Below are 22625 nucleotides of genomic sequence, written 5' to 3' on the forward strand. Positions count from 1 at the left end.
CCCCAGTCACTGATCTTTTTAACTTTATATATTTCCGTTTTATTCGATATATATGTAGCCTATATGTTTATTGATTTTTGCATGTGTGTTTCATTTTGTACTAATGTGCTTACATTATACGACTCCTTTCGCAATTCTAACCTTTTGATGTAAGGGAGAATTGCGTGCTTCGGGTAGAATTCAGTTTTATTCATTTCTAATGTGAAATTATTGAAAAATACGATATCAGTGAAGTGCAAAAAACATGTTCTGTGTTGCGGAGGGTTCGTTTGTTCGTGCTTGTCACTTGCCTAGTCAGAGACCTCTTTCAGGCTCCCCTGCACCAGGGAGAAGGAATGTTGTAGGACCTAAGGGAGTGAGGAGTGTAAACCAACGAACAGACATTACCTCAAAGGTATCAGACGTTGCTCGGCAAGCACGTCCTTGCCATAAGACAGGAGAGACAAAGTTTCTCCTCGTCTTCCGATGATTCGTCTCTTTAAAAGCCTGGGCGTAAAGTTTCGAGACGGTTGAAACGTTTATTAGTTCCTTCAGAACAAGTTCAACGTCCTAGCTGTAGTCATAATAAGAGTCCCGTTCATAGCGATGACGTTCATGTACAGACGTTTCTGCCACAGACTCGACGTGACGTTGAGCGGTAGACACCGTAGACACAACGTGACGTCGAGTGTCAGTCACCGTAGTCTCGATATAGCATCGATCAGCAGTCACTGCTGTTTACTACGTGACGTTTGAACGTCAGCCACTGCAGTCACAGGTTGATCCGAAGTTAGATATGCTGTTAAAGCTTTCTTCTTCAATAGAAGCTTTCGATCCTGTTCCTGTGCGAAAGGATCCTTTGCTTTTTGTACGTCACGGTTCTGGGATACGTGATTCGGGTCTTCAACATTCTAGACGAGCTTTGTTACGCCACGCTGACGTTATCTCTAGTGACAGCTTTGCTGTTAAGCGAGATGCGGAGCATAAATCTCGATGTAACTTTGATCGCTTTGAACGTCAACCACCGCAGTCACAGCGTGACGTTGAGATGCAGACACCGCAGACACGACGTGACGTTGAGCGGTAGACACCGTAGACATGACGTGACGTCGAGGGTCAGTCATCGTAGTCACGATATAGCATCGAACAGCAGTCACCGCTGTTACTACGGGACGTTTGAACGTCAGTTACTTCTGTCACGACGTGTAGTAGAATAACATTCTCAGCAGTTACAACGTGACATCGACCCTCCAACTTTAACTTCTGTTCATATACAAGTTGATGTAGCCTGTCAGGCTTTTCCTTCACGTCATTCTGAATATAAATCTCCTTCTCGCAAGACTTTAGATTTATCAGATGATGTGCCTTCTGAAGAAGTTGATGACCCCCTTTCAACTAATGTACCTTTGGGGAGTCATTCAGAAGAGGAGTAACCTAGGGTGGTCCAACAATCCCTTGTACAGTGATACCTCGGTACTCGACCATAATCCGTTCGAGATCCGTGTTCGACCTCCGATTTGTTCGAGTACCGAATTTTTTTTCCCCATAAGAAATAATGGTATATATTCTATTCCGTTCCCAAGCACTCGAACAGGCCCAAAATATTAATAAAACGTGTACCTAAACAACAATAATTATCTAAATGTGTATGAAATTGGTCAGAAAATCCTATAAAACAATTTTAAACCATTTACTGTACTAAAATAAAACAATTTTAAACCATTTTCTGTACTGTAGTGAACATACCTTTGAGCAGCGGTTCGATGGCATACAGGGATGGATGTGGAGAGGATGGAAGGGGGAGGTTACTGCTTGGAAGGAGAGTCCCCTTCCATGATGTGGCGGGGTAGTTCTCCTTCAGGAGTTGTTTCTCTCTCCAATGAAAGGGTGGGCAGATCTATTTCAGGGGTTTCTTCTCTTCTTTGTCTCTTCTTTGGAGGAGAAACAGGCTTTGATGTAGCAGCTTTCTTTTCTTTTGTGAAAAACTGGTCTATTGTTAATTGTTTCTTCCTCCTCTGCAGTATTCTTCGAAAATGATACATGACACTATCATTAAACATATGCACTGCCCGGTTTGCTACTGCAATTTCTGGGTGGTATTTTTCAGCAAAAGCCTGCACATCTGCCCACTTGGAACAAATTTCATTGATGAGAGAACTTGGAACATCCTCCCTTACCTCATCCTCTTCTGAAGATTCCTGCTCCACAATCAGATCCTGCTGCTGTTGTTGTTGCAGGTGCAACAATTCCTCCACAGTCAACTCGGTAGAATGGCTTTCTACAAGCTCATCAATATCATCCTTGTCGACCTCAAGCCCCAAACTCCTGCCCATGACAACAATTTCCTCAACGACATCAGTGTCATCAGAAATTACAGGGGTAGCAGTGCTTGGACCCGCCTCTGGTTGGAAACCTTCAAACTCCCTCTCTGTGACACATGATGGCCACAGCTTACGCCAGGCAGAGTTCAATGTCCTATAGGTCACACCTCGCCAAGCTTGGTCAATCATGTTAACAGAGTTGAGGATGCTGAAGTGTTCCTTCCAGAATTCCTTTAGGGTCAACTTCGTGTCACTGGTCACTTCAAAACACTTTCTGAAAAGGGCCTTGGTATAGAGTTTTTTGAAGTTTGAAATGACCTGTTGGTCCATGGGCTGGAGTATGGGAGTAGTATTGGGGGGCAAGAATTTGATTTTGATAAAGCTGTATTCTTCTTTCAAGTCATCCTCGAGACTTGGAGGATGTGCAGGAGCATTGTCCATAACCAGAAGACATTTCATTGGCAAGCTCTTTTCAATGAGGTAAGCCTTAACCTGGGGGGCAAACACTTCGTTTATCCACTCAGTAAAGAATTGTCTTGTGACCCAAGATTTAGTGTTCGAGCGCCACATAACTGGTAGTGCACTTTTACAAATATTATTTCGTTTGAACACCCGGGGGTTGTCCGAGTGGTACACTAACAAGGGTTTGATCTTGCAATCGCCACTTGCATTTGCACACAGCAACAATGTTAGCCTATCTTTCATTGGCTTGTGACCTGGCATCTTCGTCTCGTCCTTGGTAATGTACGTATTGGCTGGCATTTTCTTCCAAAATAACCCAGTCTCATCACAATTAAAGACTTGTTGTGCGATCAAATTTTGTTCATTTATGTACCGATCGAATTCCCCCACGTATTTATCGGCTGCAATTTGATCCGAACTAGCTGCCTCCCCATGCCTAGTAACACGATGAATACCTGTTCTATTACGAAACTTTTCAAACCAACCCCTGCTCGCTTTAAATGTAAATGAATCACTTTCACTGGTACTCGGACTTTTCTTCACTAATTCTTCATAGATATGCAACGCTTTTTCACAAATGAACGCTTCACTAACACTTTCCCCGGCCAACTGTTTTTCTTTAATAAATATTAAAAGCAACTTTTCCATCTCCTCAATCACTTGTGGCCTTTGCTTAGTTACCGCCGTAACTCCCGTTGCAACATTCGCCTTCTTAATCATTTCTTTATGCTTTAAAAACGTAGAAATGGTCGACTTCGCCATTCCGTATTCTACCGCTAAATCGGACACTCGTACACCATTCTCATATTTCGCTATAATTTCCTTCTTCAACTCGATCGTTGTTCGCACTGTTTTCCTCTTCTCCTTCCCCTTAACACTCATTACTTTCTTGGGACTCATTATGAAAGCTAAAAAAGCAATTAAAAGCACTGAAAATCACTAAATCACAACGAATGCTGATCGCGCGTTGTCTGAGTGACGCTCTCGAGAGAACTGATGCTTCCCGAACAAGCGAGAGTGGCCGAGATGGCGCGATCATCACAAAGCCCATGCGGTCGTCACGTGTTCGGCTGGTCGAGTACCGAATTTTTGGTCGAGCACCGCAGCAAAAATTTCTCGAAAATTTTGGTCGAACTCCGAATTGTTCGAGTATAGAGTCGTTCGACTACCGAGGTATCACTGTATTTTAATTATGAATTTCTTTAGTGAAATTTTGTCCTAGACTTTCTTCGACGCCTACTTTTACGAAGTCAGTTCTCTCTTGTTCTTCCAAGAGGGCCATGCTCTTACTGGGAGACTGGTTGGAATCCAGGAGAAGTTTAGGAAAGTCTGCTTTTGCTTTTCCTCCTTCTTAATTAGCTTCTCGCTCGGGCATCTGGTGTGACACAGGAGAAGCTCGAGGAGAAGTTCTCGGCTTGGGAGTACCTGCCTCTGCCCAGGGAGACTTCTTAAGCCTTGTGGACTCTCCTCGTCGTCTAGCCATGAGACGCTCCAAGATTTTATGGTCGGCTTCAGAGCTAGACCATCTCCTGTTAGGAGTTTTTTCGAGCGTTTGAAGTTTTTATTTGTTGGATTGGTCCCTGGGAGCCTTAAGTAAGAAGGTCTCTCCAGCTGTCAATGTATTGCTGTACAATTATGTCATGCATGAACAAGGCTATCAGGGATGGCTCCAATGATCTGGCAGCCACGTTCACTGCAGGAACAAGGCTATCAGGGATGGCTCCAATGATCTGGCAGCCACGTTCACTGCAGGAGTACTTAAGATGTAAGTGCGCTCAATGTGTTCATTGTCAAGACAAACTTCACGATGAAGACTACCAAATCTGTCTTGGCAGCAGTAAGGGAAGGCGACTGGATGGTCTCTCTCGACCTTCAGGATGCATACTTCCACATCCCGATTCATCCAAATTTTCAACATCTGAGGTTTGTGGACGGGAAAGTAATGTACCAATTTCGAGCACTGTACTTCGGCCTCATTCCTGCTCCTCTTGTTTTTACAAGGCCCTTGCAAAATGTAGCAAGCTTTCTACATTTTTTGAGGATTCAGAGCCTCCCTTTATTTTGACGACTGGCTAATCAGGGCGTCGTCATTATATCGCTGTCTGGAGAGCCTCTAATGGACATTAGACCTAACCAAGGAGCTAGGTCTCATAGTGAACGTAGAGAAGTCTTAACTTACAGTACCCCATCCCAGACTATTCTTTATTTGGGAATGGAGATAGTGTCTGATTTTTCGGGCCTTTTCGTCTCCCACAAGAATGGAACAAGCTCTGTTAAAAGTCCTTCACTTGCAAGAGAAAAACAGTTGCTCTGTAAGAGTTTGAACTAGCCTCGTGGGAACTCTTTCATCGCTGGAGTAGTTTATCTCTCTGGGGAGACTCAACCTATGCCCTCTCCAATTTCACCTAAACCATTGGAACAAGGAGAAGGGCTTAGAGAGTATCTCTTTCCTAATCTCCAACTCAGTCTAGACATGTCTGACTTGGTGGGACAGCAACATCAGACTTCTAGAAGGTCTTTCTCTTGCGATCAAGAACCCAAACCATGTGTTGTATTCAGATGCATCGGATTTGGGTTAGGGAGCTCCACTGGACAGTCTGGAATGCTCGGGTCTTTGATCCACGGATCAGAAGGAACTCCATTTAAGGCAAGTAACATCTCTCCTTTGGCGAGATTTGTGCAAGGAAAAATGAATGTCTTGGCGGACTGCCTCAGCAGAAGAGGACAAGTCATCTCCATGGAGTGGACGTTGTATAAGACTGTGTGCGAGAAGCTATGTATGACATGGGGTCAACCCACCATAGATCTTTTTGCGACTTCACTGACAAAGAGGCTCTCGACTTACTGCTTTCCAGTTCTAGATCCAGAGGCAGCCCACATAGACGCTTTCCTGCTGGACTGGTCTCACCTGGACGTCTATGCCTTTCCACCTTTCAAGATCCTAAACAAGGTGCTGCAGAAGTTCACCTCTCACGAAGGGACCAGGTTGACATTGGTTGCTCCACTCTGGCCCGCGAGAGAGTGGTTCACAGAGGTACTTCTATGGCTGGTAGACGTTCCAAGAAGTCTGCCGTTACGCCTGGATCTCTTGCGACAGCCTCACGTAAAGAGATTTCATCAAAGCCTCCCCACGCTTCGTCTAACTGCCTTCAGACTATCGAAAGACTCTCTTGAGCTCGAGGGTTATCGAAGGAGGCAGCTAGAGCAATCGCGAGGGCTAGAAGATCCTCTACCATCAGGATCTATCAGTCGAAATGGGAGGTATTTAGAGACTGGTGCAAGTCCTCCTCTATTTCCTCTTCCAAGTGCCTCTGTAGCGCAGATTGCGGATTTTCTGCCTTATCTGAGAAACGGTCGCTCCCTCTCTGCATCCACCGTTAAAGGCTACAGAAGCATGTTAGCTTCTGCTTTCAGGCATAAGGGTTTGGATCTTTCTAATAACAAAGATCTCCAAGACCTGCTTAAGTCTTTCGAGACTTCCAAGGAGCGTCATATTTCGACTCCTGCTTGGAAGTTGGACGTGGTCCTACAGTTCCTTATGTCAGACAGGTTTGAACCATTAAATTCAGCCTCCCTGAAGGATCTTGCCCTCAAGACACTTTTTTTGGTGAGCTTGGCTTCGGCTAAAAGGGTTAGTGAGATACGTGCTTTTAGCAAGAACATCGGCTTCTTCGCTAATAAAGCAGTATGCGCTCTTCAACTTAGTTTTTTTGGCCAAGAATGAACTTCCGTCTCGTCCTTGGCCTAAATCATTTGAAATCCCCAGTCTTTCTGAGATTGTGGGGAATGAAGTTGAAAGAGTGCTGTGCCCCGTTAGAGCTCTTAAATTTTGTTTATCCAGAACTAAACCGCGACGAGGTTGTTCAGAGGCTTTATGGTGCTCCGTTAAAAAGCCCTCTTTGCCCATGTCTAAGAACGCGTGGTCTTATTTTATTAGACTTTTGATTCGGGAAGCGCACACTCAATTAAGTGAGGAGGATCATAATTTACTTAAAGTCAAGGCTCATGAAGTTAGAGCGATAGCAACTTCTGTAACGTTTAAGCAAAATAGACCCATTAAAAGTATTATGGACGCGACCTTTTGGAGAGGCAAGTCGGTTTTCGCTTCATATGACTTGAAAGATGTCCAGACTCTTTATGAGGACTGCTACACACTGGGACCATTCGTAGCAGCGAGTGCAGTAGTGGGTGAAGGCTCTACCACTACATTCCCTTAATCCCAATATCCTTTTAATCTACTCTTGAAATTTTTAATCTTATTTTGGGTTGTATGGGAGACAAAGAAGTCTTTCGCAATCTTTTTGATTTGGCGGGTGGTCAAAATATTGTTTCTTGAGAGCGCCCAGATTAAGGGTATTGATGAGGTCCTGTTATAGGGGTGTTCACCCTGGATATAGCAGCTCCTGGGAGTCTTTCAGCATCCTAAGAGGATCGCTGGGCTTCGTGAGGATAGCGGACTAATGAGGCTGAGTAATAATCAGAGTCTGCTTCCTTACCAGGTACCTATACTTAAGTCTGTTTTTTGAATAGTTGTCAAAAACTCTTGAGCATATACGCCTTTATTGTATTAATACTGGTCTCTACCCACCACCATGGGTGTGAATCAGCTATTATATATTCACCGGCTAAGTTTAATATTTAAAAATGATATTTTGATTATAAAATAAATTTTTGAATATACTTACCTGGTGAATATATAAATTAAAGGCCCTCCCTTCCTCCCCGATAGAGACCTAGCGGACTGAGAAGAACTGGAGATATTGACAAGTATATGCGGTATCTGGCCGATAGTCGGCGCTGGTGGTCACACCCGCAACCTTCACGGCGATCGCTCGCGAGTTTTTGGAATCAGTCGAGCCGTCGGAGACGTCAGCTATTATATGTTCACCGGGTAAGTATATTAAAAAATTTATTTTATAATCAAAATATCATTTTATCTTCCAAACTGCATATGGCTAATTGGCAGCAAAAACAACTGGGTTAAACTGTGAATGATGTTGCCAGGTACTAGATCAGTTTCTTAAATTCAGATGAATGATGATAATTGCCGATTGTTTTTACTACTTTCTTACTCCCAGTGCTAAAGGGAAAAATTGGAAAGTATATGTGAAGTAACTTTTCTCTTTCTGAAGTTAATATCTAGCAAGCAGTACTGTATGAGTAAAGTATATACATTTCTCTTTTGGCTCACTATCTAATTTAACATTATTTTTAAAAGAAATTGCCATTAATGTTAGTACAATAGTTGAAACCTCTTGCAAGAGACTTAGACATGAATGTTAAAATGCTACTTCCTTTAATACTAAGGAAATATTTTAATGGTCGTACAATTTTTATATTCACTGATATTAAAAAAATAATTTTGTTTATGTACTAAGATATATTTAGACTTGGTCTTTTATTTGCAGTTTGATAAAGATTATAATCCTTTTACTTTGTTCCAGGTTCTGATTGTAATTATAGACAAGAGGTGAAGGGGATGCAATTTGACAGAAAAGAAGGCAACTTTTGAAAATAATGTTGGAATAGCAGGTACAGAGTTATTGGAAATTGTACTTGCTGAAGTGTTTAAGAGAAGACTACCTGCATTGAAAGGCTTTACTGGTAAGAAAGGAAATATTTCAAAGACAATAAGAGGTGAGAAAACATGCCTGCACCCCTTTCAATTTCTCCATAACATACAGTTTGTTGTGTATGGTAAGAAATACATAAGGTAATAATTTTTGTACAAAGGAATCTCGAACAAATTTCAGTTCATATTGTTTTTTATTTATTCTGTCTGCAGTATTTGTGTGATGTCCCAATTATAGCCCACAGGGTTGTTGTATTTACTTTTCCAGATAAGGTTGTAGCTTTACTCATAATTATTTCCATTGGGTGTATGAGGAATATGTATTGAAACATAGCTTTTGTTCTTGGATTTTATAGGGTCTTTAATGAATATTTCTTTTTTTTTAAGTTTATGGGCTTATGTAATACACTTATCTAAAAGCTGAAGTATCCACTTTACTAACTATAATGTTCCAAAAAATTAGTGACAAACTTGTAACTTGAAGATTTTACTCCACTGAAGAAATCTTAACCTCACTCTTATGACATTAGTTAACTATATTGCACACGTTGAAGAAAGGGAAAACGGACTGGGAGGTATATAAGGTAAATGAGTATTTGTTGGTTGGAAATTTGAAAGTATTTTAGTGCTTTAGTATACTTTGGCTATGTGTTTTAGTACTTAATGATATTGAACTTTTATCATCATTGTCAAGAGATACCACAAATAATTATGGAAAGTTTTCTGTTGGAAATTGTTGGTTTGTTGTATCCGTTTTAGAATGTACATTTTTTAATATAAAACTTACCCGCTGGTTATATAAGAATGGCTATAGTCTCCTGACGCCCCGGCAGAAATTTCAAAATCTCACGCACCTATCGTAGATATGCCAGGTATACACCAGCGCCCTCGCGGTACAACAGATAGAACTATACCCACAAGCCTCAAATCTTTTTCTGCCGTCTTAGCTGGCTGTCATATTGGAAATTCGCTCTCGCTTTATTGCTCTGTTTGGACGTTATTTGGTGATGTAAAATGGTTTTTGAGGTTGGCCTATTGCTTAATTGGTAGGGGGAAACCATGTTCTTTTGGGGATCGGTGTTATGAATGTCTTTCGTTAACAGAAAATGAATGGGTAACGTATGAGCGTTATGTTAAGAGATTAGAGAGGGACAGTGTTAGGCGTAGTTCATCACGCTCTGTTGATATAACCTTGCCTAATGTTAGTGATCCAATTCCTTTTTCCGTAGTGGTAGATCAGCAACCAAAGGAACCTTCTTTGAAGGCCATGTTTACTGCTATTCAGGCTCTCGGTGAAAAAGTTGAGTCTTTAGCGGCGGATAGAAATCAGATTTTTTCCGAAATCAAGGTACTGAAAAATTGTGACACTGTTGGAAATGTGATAAGTGGTTCAAATGTGTTCAGTGTTGTGGAGGGTGCGTCTGCACGATTTTGTCGTTCGCCCTGCTTACGACCTTTTTCGAGCTCCCGAACCCATGGGAGAAATAATGTCGGACGGCAAAAGGGGAACGAGAAGCGTCGGCAATAGTGCAGACGTCCCCTCGAAAGTTCCTGCTGCCGTAGCACAGGTCGTTCACCCTCATCATAGGAAAGATGAGGTGGGTACGTTATCACCGTCCTCCGATGAAGGTTCGGGTAGTGAAAACTGGCGTCACGCGTCCAGACGGCTCAAAAGATCGCACGCGGTTAGTCAGCGTCACGAATCGCCTCCACGACCAGGCTGTAGTACTTGGGATATGCCTGAGCGTTTCCATTCTCTCGACGCTTGCACGCCTGCGAAACGCTCCGACCATGGTGTACGTGTCGATGACTTACAGTCCGATTCAGAGTTTTTGCCTGTTGCTGATTTTACTATTCATGCTCCGCCTCTTCCTTCAGACTGGCTGTTGTCACTCGAAAAACGTGGTGATAGTTATATTGATATCCCCTTAGAAAAGGAGTCGAATGCATTACAGACTAACGATCCTAAGTGGTCTATGCTTTTGGACATGAAACAACAACTTTCGTCGTTCATGCAGTCTTTTCAACCTGCGGTTGGCAGTGCGGTTGGGTGTCAGACGTCAGACCAGTTGTCGCACAGGCGGCCTGTGGTCTCTAGGGCTGACGTGTTATCGCACAGGCGGTCTCCCATTCGCAGTGTTCAACAGCAGGTTGATTTAGATGAATCACGTCAGAGAGTTGTTGCCAAACAAAAATCGACTTCTGAACGTGACGAGGAGCGCCGGCGTCGGCAAGTGGACGCAATGCGTCACCGTGACGACTCTCGGCAGTCGACTTTTGACGCTATAAAGCGTCAGCGTCAACAGCAAGTAGCGTCCATGGAACAACCATCATCAGTCTACTCATGACGGCATAGAGCGTCGGCGTCAACAGCAAGCGGACGCTAGGCGTCCACACGGCAACATTCGGCAGTTGACTCCTGACACCAAGCGTCGTTCCATTCAACAGCAAGCGGACGCTAGGCGTCCACGTGACGGCACACGACAGTTAACCATTGACGTCGAGCGTCAACCCATCCATGGCGTCGCATGTCAGTCAACCTCAACCTCTCCGCTTCAGTTGGAAACAATTATTGATCATGGCAAGCGGTCTCATTCAGACTTTGATCCTTCGGTTCAGGCTGCAGCAGTTGCTGCATTGCCAGAAGATGAACTTGAAGAGAATTCTGATGTGGACGAACCATTAGAAGCCGTTTCTGAGAATGAAGAAGACAAACATTATCAACATGCTGTTGATCTTAGGAAATTGATGTTAGTTCTCACAGACCTTTTTCCTGAACATTTTACCCCTGTGGCCCCTCGTTCTCCTCCATCGGAATTTATCTTAGGGAAAGCATTTAAAGTGCCTGTTTATACTAAGATGGTACTTTCACGCTCTTCTAAACGAGCCTTGAAGTTAATGGGTTCCTGGATGGATTCAAAGAGACCTATTGGCAAAACGGCCTTTGCTTTTCCCCCCGCAAGATTATCCTCTAAATCCAGTGTTTGGTACGAGACTGGTGAAGTGCTGGGCTTGGGATTTCCTTCTGCCCAGGGAGATTTCTCGAGTTTGGTGGATTCTTCTCGTCGTCTGGCCTTAAGAAAAACAAAGGTATGGTAGTCATTGCCAGAGTTTGACCATTTACTTAGGGGTTTGTTCAGGGCCTTTTGAGGTTCTAAATTATCTAGACTGGTCTTTGGGAGCCTTAAGCAAGAGGGTCTCCGAAATGAAAGGCACAGATACTAGTAGCCTTATTCATTTGATGTCTTGCATGAACATAGGTGTAAGGGATGGCTCTAATGAGTTAGCTGCTCTGTTCACAGCTGGAATTATTAAGAAGAGGGCTACTATGTGTTCCTTTCTCTCGTTGGGAGTTTCGCCTTACCAGAAATTGGAGCTGCTATTCGCTCCTTTGTCAGCTACTCTATTTCCACAAGAGTTGGTAGGGGAAGTTGCCACTGCTCTCACCCAGAAGGCCACTCATGACTTGGTGGCCAATACGGCCAAGAAAGCTTTACCTTCTGCTTTTTCATCTCGTAAGCCTATGGAAAGTTCTTCTGGGGTACGGCCTTCTCAGTCCTTTTGTGGTAAACCTACCGGAAGGGGTTCTTTCAAACCAGACGGGAGAAATCTAGGAGCAGAGGAACCAAGACCGGCCGAGGTAGAGTCTGATTGCCCTATCCTTCAGACAGCAGTAGGTGCCAAGCTGAATTACTTCTGGAAGGCCTGGGAGAGGAATGGAGCGGACCCCTGGTCCGTCCAAGTGTTAAAGGAGGGTTACAAGATCCCGTTCCTATCAATTCCTCCATTAGTCACAGATCCGGTGGATCTTTCGCCCAAATACAGGGAGGGACTGAAGAAGCAAGCCATGCAACTTCAGATGTCTCTATTACTAGAGAAACAAGCAATAGAGGAAGTGCAAGATTTAACATCTCCGGGGTTTTACAGCTGACTTTTCTTAGTTCCCAAGAGTTCGGGGGACTGGAGACCGGTTTTGGACTTAAGTGTTCTAAATGGTTACGTCCAGAACACAAGGTTTACGATGGAGACTCGGAAGACGGTTCTTGCGGCGGTAAGGAAGGGCGATTGGATGGTCTCAATAGACCTCCAAGACGCCTATCTCCATATTCCAATACATCCCAGCTGCAGACATTGTCTGAGATTCATGGACGGAAACAAGGTCTTTCAATTCAGAGCCCTATGTTTCGATCTCAGCACGGCTCCTCTATTATTCACCAAGATCATGCTGAATGTAGCAAGCATGTTGCATTCGAGGAGAATCAGGGCCTCCCTGTACCTGGACGATTGGCTGATAAGAGCCTCCTCAGCCGATTGCTGTTTGAAGGACCTGAGAATGACACTGGAATTACCCAAGGAACTGGGCCTCCTGGCGAGTTCGAAAAAATCGCAACTGACTCCATCCCAGGAGATTATTTATTTGGGGATGGAGAGTCACAGTCGGAGTTTTCGGGCTTTTCCGTCGCCTGTGAGGATACAGTCAGCTCCAAAAAATCCAAGCTTTTCTGAAGAAAGAACTCGGTTCCGTAAGGGAATGGATGAGCCTTCTGGGGACACTCATCATTAGAGAAGTTTGTGACTCTAGGAGGTTGCATTTACGCCCCCTTCAATTTCCTCTCGATCGACATTGGAAAAAAGGGGACAGTCTCGATAGGGAAAGCGTTCCCATCACGGACTCTATAAAGTCACATCTTCAGTGGTGGAACAGCGAGCACAGATTAAAGGAAGGCTTGTCCTTACATCAAAAGAGCCCAGACCTCGTGTTATGTTCCGACGCCTCAAACTCGGGGTGGGGGGCAACACTGGGGAAGAAGGAGCTCTCGGGAACGTGACAGTGGAGCAAACAATTCTCCACATGAACCAAAAGGAGCTTTTGGCAATACATCTGGCCCTCAAAGGCTTCGAAAAGCATATCAGGGGCAAAGTACTGTAGTCCAAATCAATACGGACAGCACTACAGCTCTGGCCTATATAACAAAGCAGGGTGGAACCCACTCATGGACTCTGTACGAGATAGCAAGACCTCTTCTCATATGGGCAGAGGAAAGGAAAGTGACACTTTTGACTCTGTCTATTTTTACACCAAGACGTCTGCAAAAGTCTGTGGCGGTTATGGAGTCGTCCTCTCGTGGATCTCTTTGCAACCGCAAAGACAAAGAGACTGGGGTGTTACTGCTCACCAGTACCAGATCCCGAAGCCATACACATAGACGCTTTTCTAATGAATTGGTCGCACATGGAGGTTTATGCATTCCTCCCGTTCAAGATTCTTTACAAAGTGATACAGAAGTTCGTATCCCACGAAGAAACCAGGATGACACTGATAGCTCCGTTCTGGCCGTCGAGGAGCTGGTTTCCAGAGGTACTGGAATGGATGGTAGATCTCCCGAGAAGCCTTCCCTTAAGACCAGATCTTCTCAGACAACCTCACTTTGCTCGAAACCACCTAAACCTCCGAGCTCTACGTCTGATTTCCTTCAGACTATCGAAAAACTCGTTAGAGCTGGAGGCTTTTCGAAGAAGGCAGCCAAGGCTATTGCGAGAGCAAGGTGGTCTTCCACCATTAAGGTGTATCAGTCCAAGTGGGAGTTGTTCAGAGAGTGGTGTAGGACTAACGCGATTTCTTCATCCAGTACCTCTCTGACTCGGATAGATTTCTTTCTAGACCTTAGAAATAGACATAACTTCTTGTCCTCTACAATTAAAGGTTACAGAAGTATGTTGGTTACAGTTTTTAGGCACAGGAACTTAGACCTCTCCTATAATAAGGATCTGCAAGACCTGCTTAAGTCTTTTGATACCACCAAGAAAAGACAATCAGCGTCTCTTGTCTGGAATTTGGATATGGTGCTTAAATTCCTCATGAGTGACAGGTTTGAGCCTTCGCACTCGGCTTCTTTTAAGGATCTAACCTTGAAAATTTTGTTTCTGGTTAGTCTAGCCACTATTAAAAGAGTAAGTGAAGTTCACGCTTTAAGCAGGAATATTGGTTTCCGGGATGGAAAAGCCATTAGTTCCTTACAATTAGGGTTTTTGGCCAAGAATGAGAATCCTACTCGCCCATGGCCCAAATCATTCAAGATCCCTAATCTTTATGATATGGTGGGAGACGAGTTGGAGAAGGTGTTCTGTCCAGTAAGAGCATTACAGTTATACGTGGACAAAACGAAGAGTCTGAGAGGCGACTCGGACGCTCTGTGGGGTGCAGTCCGAAAACCTTCACTGCCCATGTCAAAGAATGCCTTATCATTTTTCATTAGATTGTTAATTCGAGAAGCTCACGCCCAGTGTGATGAGGCGGATCAGAGGCTTCTCAAAGTGAAGACACATGAAGTCAGAGTGGTAGCGACTTCAGTGGCTTTCAAACAGAATCGTTCTCAGCAAAGTTTGATGGATACGACCTTTTGGAGGAGTAAGTCCGTATTCACATCTCATTATTTGAAACATGTTCAGACTCTATGAGGACTGTTATACGTTGGGTCCACTCGTGGCAGCGAATGCGATAGTAGGTGAGTGATCTATCACTACGTTCCCTTTTTCCTAATGCCCCTTTTCTATCTCTTGGAACTCGTAAAGTTATGGTTGTTTGTGGAGATTGGTCGTCAGTAGCTGTTTCTGACCCGCCACCAAGGGGTGTCAATCAGCCATTCTTATATAACCAGTGGGTCAGTTTTATATTAAGAAATATTTTCATAAAACAAATTTTTGAATATACTTACCTGCTGGTTATATAAGTTAAAAACCCGTCCTCCTCTCCTCTAGAGACTATGAGGCATGGAAGATCCAAGGCTTGTGGGTATAGTTCTACCTGTTGTACTGCGAGGGCGCTGGTGTATAGCCTACCTGGCATATCTACGATAGCTGCGCGAGATTTTGAAATTTCTGCCGGGGCGTCAGGAGACTTTAGCCATTCTTATATACCCAGCGGGTAAGTATATTAAAAAATTTATTGTATTATGAAAATATCATTCCTTGGGACTGGTGACGCTTGCACAACTAGTTGTAGCCCCCTAAATCTTTTGAATGGGTAATAATTATGAATCTTATATGTAGGGCCTTAGGACATAAGAAAATTAAGTTAGAATTAAGTTAGTTTAGCAGAAGGATTCTATTGAACGGCTAATCTGACACAGTTTTTATCTAAATCTGACCCTTCAATTTAAAGTCTTGGGGTTGACTTAATTTTCAATGAGTGCATTTGTAAAGTCAGTTATTTTAGTAATATTGCTATTGTACAGTTATGGACGTTAGATATATTAATTTTCTTGTCTTGGTTTATCATGTTATTCATGTATATATACCGTAGAGGATATAGAAGTATTATTTTCATCTTTGATAGAGCTTAACTTCACTCTCTAGTGAACAGAATTTCTTTACCAGGATATAGGTATATCATCATCTTTGTCTACATCTTTTCCCACTTCTGTGTGGGGTCAATGTTTCTGGTCAGCTTTCTCCATCTACCTCTACCCCACACCTCATCACCGGTAATTCCTTTGATCGAAGGTCATCCTTGATACAGTCCACCCACCTTTGCTTTGGTCTCCCTCTCTTTCTTATTCCCTGTACCTCCATTTCCATTACTCTCCTCCCAATATACTGTCATCTCTTCTCATGACATGACCGTACCACCTCAGTCTACTTGATCTTATCTGGTAGTTTTCTAACTCCTGTGGTACCCCTAATTACCTCATTCCGTAAAGTTAATATTATTAATCATGGCAAGGATTTTATCTTCCAAACTGCATATGGCTGATTGGCAGCAAAAACAACTAGATTAAACTGTGAATGATGTTGCCAGGTACTAGATCAGTTTCTTAAATTCAGATGAATGAAGATAATTGCCGATTGTTTTTACTACTTTCTTAATCCCAGTACTAAAGGGAAAAATTTATAATTATATGAAAATTATATGTGGAGTACCAGTAACTTTTCTCTTTCTGAAGTTAATATCTAGCAAACAGTATGAGTAGAGTATATACATTTCTCTTTCAGCTTACTATCTAATTTAACATTATTTTGAAAAGAAATAGCCATTAATGTTAGTACAGTAGTTGAAACCTTTTGCAAGAGACTTGGACATGAATGTTAAAATGCTATTTCCTTGAATACTAAAAGGAAATATTCTAATGATAGTACCATTTTAAATCACTGATATTTAAAAAATACATTTTGATGTACTAAGATATATTAAGAATTGGTCTTTTATTTGCAGTTCTATAAAGATTATAATCATTTTACTTTGTTCCAGGTTCTGATTGTAATTATAGACAAAAGGTGAAGGGGATGCAATTTGACTGAAAAAAAAAAAAAACTTTCGAAAATAATGTTGAGAGAAGACTACCTTTATTGAAAGGCTTTACTGCTAAGAAGGGAAACATTTCTAAGACAATAAGAGGTGAGAAAACATGCACACTTCCCTTTCAATTTTTCTTTAACGTACAGTTTGTTGTGTATGGTAAAAAATACATAAGGTGGTGATAATTTTTGTACAAAAGAATCTTACAAATTCAGTTCAAATTGTATAGATTTGGGAAAAATTTAAAACACCCATACAATTCACTTTTTTTTTTTTTATTCTGTCTGCAGTATTTGTGTGTTGTCCCAATTAAGGGATTTTGACGAAGGAAAAATCTATTTCTGGGGAGAGACCTGTGACGGCCGGCGAAAAAGTCCTTCTTTGTACTTTTTCTGATATAAATCTTCCAAATATACCAGAGAAAATTAAAAGCATGGAATGCAGAGGTTACAACCCTCGCGCGAGCACCTTGTTGGTGTCGTATATCTAACAAGGGCGTTTGTAAAACACTATTCACAGGCTGTCTTCCATTTAGATAATCCCTTCATCAAAGGGGGAGGGCCGTGACAGGCCCTAGAGAATACAGTTGGGTTACCCTACCGACACCCACCACTCGCGCTCACTAGGTCATCCTTCTGCAAGAACATATGGCTTGACAAGGAAAGGGTGGGTCCGTACAAAAATCATCGGGAAGGGTTTCGCCGGGCGTCACAGGTCTCTCCCCAGAAATAGATTTTTCCTTCGTCAAAATCCCTTTTCTGGGTCGAACCTGTGACGGCCGGCGAAAAAGTACCAGAGAATGCCTTCCAAGCCCAATAAATTAATAACATAATGAGGAGAATACAATCACCATGTACGACAATACTATGATATAATAAAGTAATCGTCCAATTACCAACCAGCCAAATGACATAGGGAACGTAAGGTTAAATAATAATGACGACAAGGAACCAACTGAGTGTCGAATCGCAAAAGGCATCAAACCTTACATGTCTAAGTATATCTAAACATTAAAGGAACGGTAACTACAATAACAGTTAAACCATAGGAATTAAACATGGCAAATATCATAGGGCTAACGAACTACCAAGGAGAGTGGCGACGTGGTGTGAGTGGCGGGTAGGAGGGAGAAGAGAAGAGATGGAAGAAAGGAAGAAGAGGAGATTAATGGGGAGAGATAAGGCTCCCCTCTGCCATCGTTGGGTATTTAAGGGCCTGTAAGATCTTTAGATATTGGCGTTTGACAACCATAGGGGATTTCCAACCCGTATATTTTTTAAAATCATCAAAGTCCCTGTTCTGGAAATCATTGTTGGAGGCATCTACTGTCCGTATATCATGAGCCTGGGGAAATGATTCCGGATTAGTATGTTTAATGAAGTAGAGGATTTGTTGCCTGATACCGTGAATGGAAATAGTACCTCCTTGTTCCCTGATAACCAAGGAGCCAGACGAGCGGGTGGCAGTTCTAGCTAAAAAGGGGCTTGAGAGTGTGACTGTACACGGAGAAAAATCCTGGGGATGAAGAATAATCTTCCGAGAGGAGCACCTATTTTGCGGATCCTCATTTTTTAGCTAGGGAAGCTTTGTCTGGAAAGGAGTACTTCGGCTGAAGGGAGGAAATCTATGTTTTCCGGGTTTCGTGAGAGCTGCTAGTTCTGATGTTCCATCACCTGAAGCCATAGCCGTTAGAAATAAAGTCTTCCTAAGAAGAGTGATATAAGAGCAGGATTCATTGTCCGTGTCCATCGCAAGTTTGAGAACACCGTTCAGAGACCAAGAGTCCTTTTGTGGCCGAACCGAAGGTAGAAGCCTAGCACATGTTTTTGGGGTTGATGAGAAATAGGAATCAGCTAGGTTAATGTTGAACCCAACAAGGTAGATCTTCTTCAAAGCTGACTTGATGGTGGTTAAAGTGCTAACTGTTAGGCCTTTGTCAAATAGGAACCTCAAGAAAGAGATGGCTAAATGCGGGGACATACGAGTATGGTCTGCACTCTTAGGGGACCTACTAGTTGTTAACGGCCGAATCATATTGGCGAATTGTCGAGTCCCTTTTTGTCCCATTCGATGAAGAGATCGTTTCCGGTTCAATGTTCGCATCTCTACGAGCTGCCAACTTCCTGTAGTCCACAAAGTTAGAGTTTTGGCTATCCTTGAGTAATCTGACACAGTGAGTTTGGATACTCGGGTCAGTTTGAGGAACGGGATCCGGATGGGACTGAGTTTCAACTCGAGGAGGAGAGGAAACCAACTGTTCTTGGCCAGTGAGGTGGTACTAAAGCCACTGCGCCCGGGAAGGAGCGTAGTTTGTGTAAAAGTTTTTAGAAGATTCCCTGGGGGAGATAGGGAAATCTTCTTCTAATGGTTCCAATCCCGGGGTAATGCGTCCATGGCATAAGCCCGAGGGTCCAGGGATGGGGTCACATAACAAGGAAGTTAGTGATTCATCTGAGTTGCGAATAGATCTACCTGGAGGCCTGGAACGAGCCTGAGTATCCACCGGAATGAAATTGTCTAGAGACCATTCTGACTCCAGTGGATCCGTCCTGGATAGTGAGTCCGCTCTCACATTCTGGCCTCCCGCTAGGTGAGGTGCTGACAGGAACCAGTTCTCTTCTGTTGCCCAGGCGAAGATAGTGACCAGGATCTGATTCAGGTTGGGTGACTTGGATCCTCCCCTGTTGACGTAGTGTACTGCGTCTGTGCTGTCTGACACTACTCTGATGTGGGTCGACCTCGGAGGAGAGTCTCTCTTCAGGGTCAAGAACACTGCCATGGCTTTGAGAACAATGATATGGGACTGTTTCATGGAGAGTGACCAAGAACCTGAAACATCTGATGTTCGGAGTAATCCCCCCCATCCACTTAGAGACGCGGCTGTATGGAATGTCACTTGTGGAGGTGGGAATTGTAGAGGAACCGATTTGGAGAGGTCCTTCGGTTCGGACCATGGGTGTAGTCTCATTTTCAAGACAGAGGGGATCTTCGAGACCATGTCTCTTATAGGTACTGTAGCTCTCTTTCTCCAAACTCGATTGATGTCTTTGAGTTTGGCTTTTATTAGATCTGTTACTGAAGTGAATTGGAAAAGTCCGAGGATACTTTCTAAGGCTCTTCGGACACCTGTTTGTGTTTGAGAAAATTTTTTGATCTTGGAAACTATTCCTCTTACCTTTTGGAAGGGAGAGACAACGTGTGCTTCGAAAGGTCCCACTGAATGGCTAACCATTCTAAGCGGACTGATGGTTGCAGGCGAGATTTTTTGGAGATTGACCCGAAATCACAGGTTGTCGAGAAATTGGAATAATTCCTTCGTAGCTCTGTTGCCTTCTATGACCGGCCGGGCCCAAATGAGCCAACCGGCCAGATAAGCAATGATCTGTATCTCTTGGTTCCTGAGTTGTTCTAACACTCTCTCTCCTAGTTTTGTGAATATCCTGGGATCAATGTTGAGGCCAAAGGGCATGTCTTGAACACAAAGGCTTTCCTGCTTAGGCGGAAACCCAGATAAGAAGAGAAGTTTCGAGCTAAAGGCGCAAGATAATAGTCGTCGGTAAGATCGACAGAGGTGGTGACGGTCCTACGGGGAAGTAAGGTCCGTACCTGAGAGATAGTCAACATCCGGAACTTGTCGCAGAGAATGTAAGAGTTTAGCTTGACAAGTCCAGGTCCACTCTCAATGCCGCCAAGCCTTTCTTCGGAATTGTGAACAGGTGGCTTTGGAACTTCAGTGATCGATCCCGTTTGATTGCTTCTTCTTGAGTAACCCTGTGGTGTACTCTTCCAGGATGGGAGTGGATTTCTGGGAGAAGGTCACTGGTGGAGGAGGAGGACCTTGTGGCCATTTTCACCTCAAACCTTTAGAGATTATGCTATGAGCCCACAGACCGAAGGTCCAATGGTCTCGAAAGTGGTAAAGTCTACCCCCTACCGGGACCACCGCGTTGTGAGGGGGTGAATCTAGGTACTTTCCTTCTCCGAGCCCCCCTTTTTTCTAGGTCCGTCTCGATGGCGAGACTGTCTTCTACTCCTGTAGCTTCCTCTCTGGTGTCCACGAGAAGAGCCTGAGGGTTCGGATCTAGGGCTGTATGCAGGTAAAACATCCCAACGGGGTTGGGCTGTGTACCTGGGGAATCAGTGAGGTAGACCACCTGATGAGGGGGATTTGGATGCATAGTCGTCGAATCGGAGGGAGGCTGTGATGACGAGTGGGTAACCGACTATCGATTCCTGTCTGATAGAGGCCTCAGACAGAACGTATTTCCCACAACTAACCCGATCAGACCATCAAACGTGTAGGTCGAATTGGAAGGGGAGATCTTGGAATTATCGTAACCCCCAGACTGACAACATCCTGGTCCAGACAGATCGGGCCTGCCCTTTAGGAAATAATACTGTTACCTTCGGTACCTTGTCTAACCTAACCAAGGCAAATGTTGTAGTATATACTTTTCCAGATAAGGTTGTAACTTTGCTCATAATTATTTCCATTGGGTGTAGTATGCAGAATATGCATTGAAATACAGCTATTGTTCTTGGATTTTATAGGGTCTTTATTGAATATTTCTTTTTGGGTTTATGGACTTATGTAATACACTTAACTAAAAGCTGAAGTATCCACTTTACTAACTATAATGTTAAAAAAAAAATTGTGACAAACTTGTAACTTGAAGATTTTTATCCACAGGAGAACTCTTAACCTCACCTTTATGACATTAGTTAACTCGATTGCACACATTGAAGAAAGGGAAAATGGACTAAGAGATATACAGTATAAGGTAAGCGAGTATTTGTTGGTTGGAAACTTGAAAGTATTTTAATGCTTTATTATACTTTGGCTTTGTGTATAGGTACTCAATGATATTGGACTTTTATTATCATTGTCAAAAGGTACCACAAATAATTATGGAAAGTTTTCTGTTAGAAATTGTTGGTTTGTTGTATCTGTTTTAGAATGTACCTTCCTTGGGACTGGTGATGCTTTTACAACTAGTTATAGCCCCCAAAATCTTTTGAGTGGGTAATAATCATGAATCTTTCATGTAGGCCCCTAGGACATAAGAAAATTAAGTTAGAATAAAGTTAGTTTAGCAAAAGGATTCTATTGAACGGCTAATCTGACACAGTTTGTCAATTTAAAGTCTTGGGGTCGACTTAATTTTCAATGAGTGCATTTGTAAAGTAAGGTATTTTAGTAATATTACTATTGTACTGTTATGGATGTTAGATATATTAATTTTCTTGTCTTGGTTTATCATGTCATTGACGTATATATACCGTAGAGGATGTAGAAGTATTATTTCCATCTTTGATAGAGCTTAACTTCACTGTCTAGTGAACAGAATTTCTTTACCAGGGTATTGGTATATCGTCGTCTTTGTCTACATCTTTTCCCACTTTCTGTGTGGGGTCAATGTTTCTGGTCAGCTTTCTCCATCTACCTCTATCCTACACCTCATCACTGGTTAATCCCTTTGATTGAAAGTCATCCTTGATACAGTCCACCCACCTTCGCTTTGGTCTCCCTCTCCTTGTTCCTTGTACCTCCATTTCTATTACTCTCCTCCCAATATACTGTTCATCTCTTCTCATGACATGACCGTACCACCTCAGTCTACTTTCTTGGATCTTACCTGATAGTTTTCTAACTCCTGTGGTACCCCTAATTACCTCATTCCGTATAGTTAATATTATTAATCATGGCAAGGATTTTATCTTCCAAACTGCCTATGGCTGATTGGCAGCAAAAACAACTAGGTTAAACTGTGAATGATGTTGCTAGGTACTAGATCAGTTTCTTAAATTCAGATGAATGAAGATAATTGGGGATTGTTTTTATTACTTTCTTAGTCCCAGTACTAAAGGGAAAAATTGAAAATTAATATGAAAATTATATGTGGAGTACCAGTAACTTTTCTCTTTCGGAAGTTAATATCTAGCAAGCAGTATGAGTAAAGTATATACATTTCTCTTTCAGCTTACTATCTAATTT

General features: G+C 42.9%; 1 long non-coding RNA gene across 11 annotated transcripts in view; it reads left to right on the top strand.

The window, feature by feature from the left end:
* The window catches only part of LOC137622290 (uncharacterized), a 58522-nt gene that overhangs the window by 13461 nt on the left and 22436 nt on the right, over window positions 1-22625 (top strand). For 8 of the 11 annotated variants that reach the window (XR_011040410.1, XR_011040400.1, XR_011040401.1 and 5 more), the window contains 3 exons: window positions 8207-8366; window positions 16583-16729; window positions 21321-21411. This is a non-coding gene — a long non-coding RNA (uncharacterized lncRNA). Of the gene's footprint in view, window positions 1-8206; window positions 8400-16582; window positions 16730-21320; window positions 21412-22625 lie in introns of all 11 variants that reach the window. The other 3 variants (XR_011040403.1, XR_011040405.1, XR_011040408.1) reach the window with 3 other exon arrangements.

Source organism: Palaemon carinicauda, chromosome 29 (assembly GCF_036898095.1).
Source record: "Palaemon carinicauda isolate YSFRI2023 chromosome 29, ASM3689809v2, whole genome shotgun sequence".
In the NCBI taxonomy this organism is placed as follows: domain Eukaryota; kingdom Metazoa; phylum Arthropoda; class Malacostraca; order Decapoda; family Palaemonidae; genus Palaemon; species Palaemon carinicauda.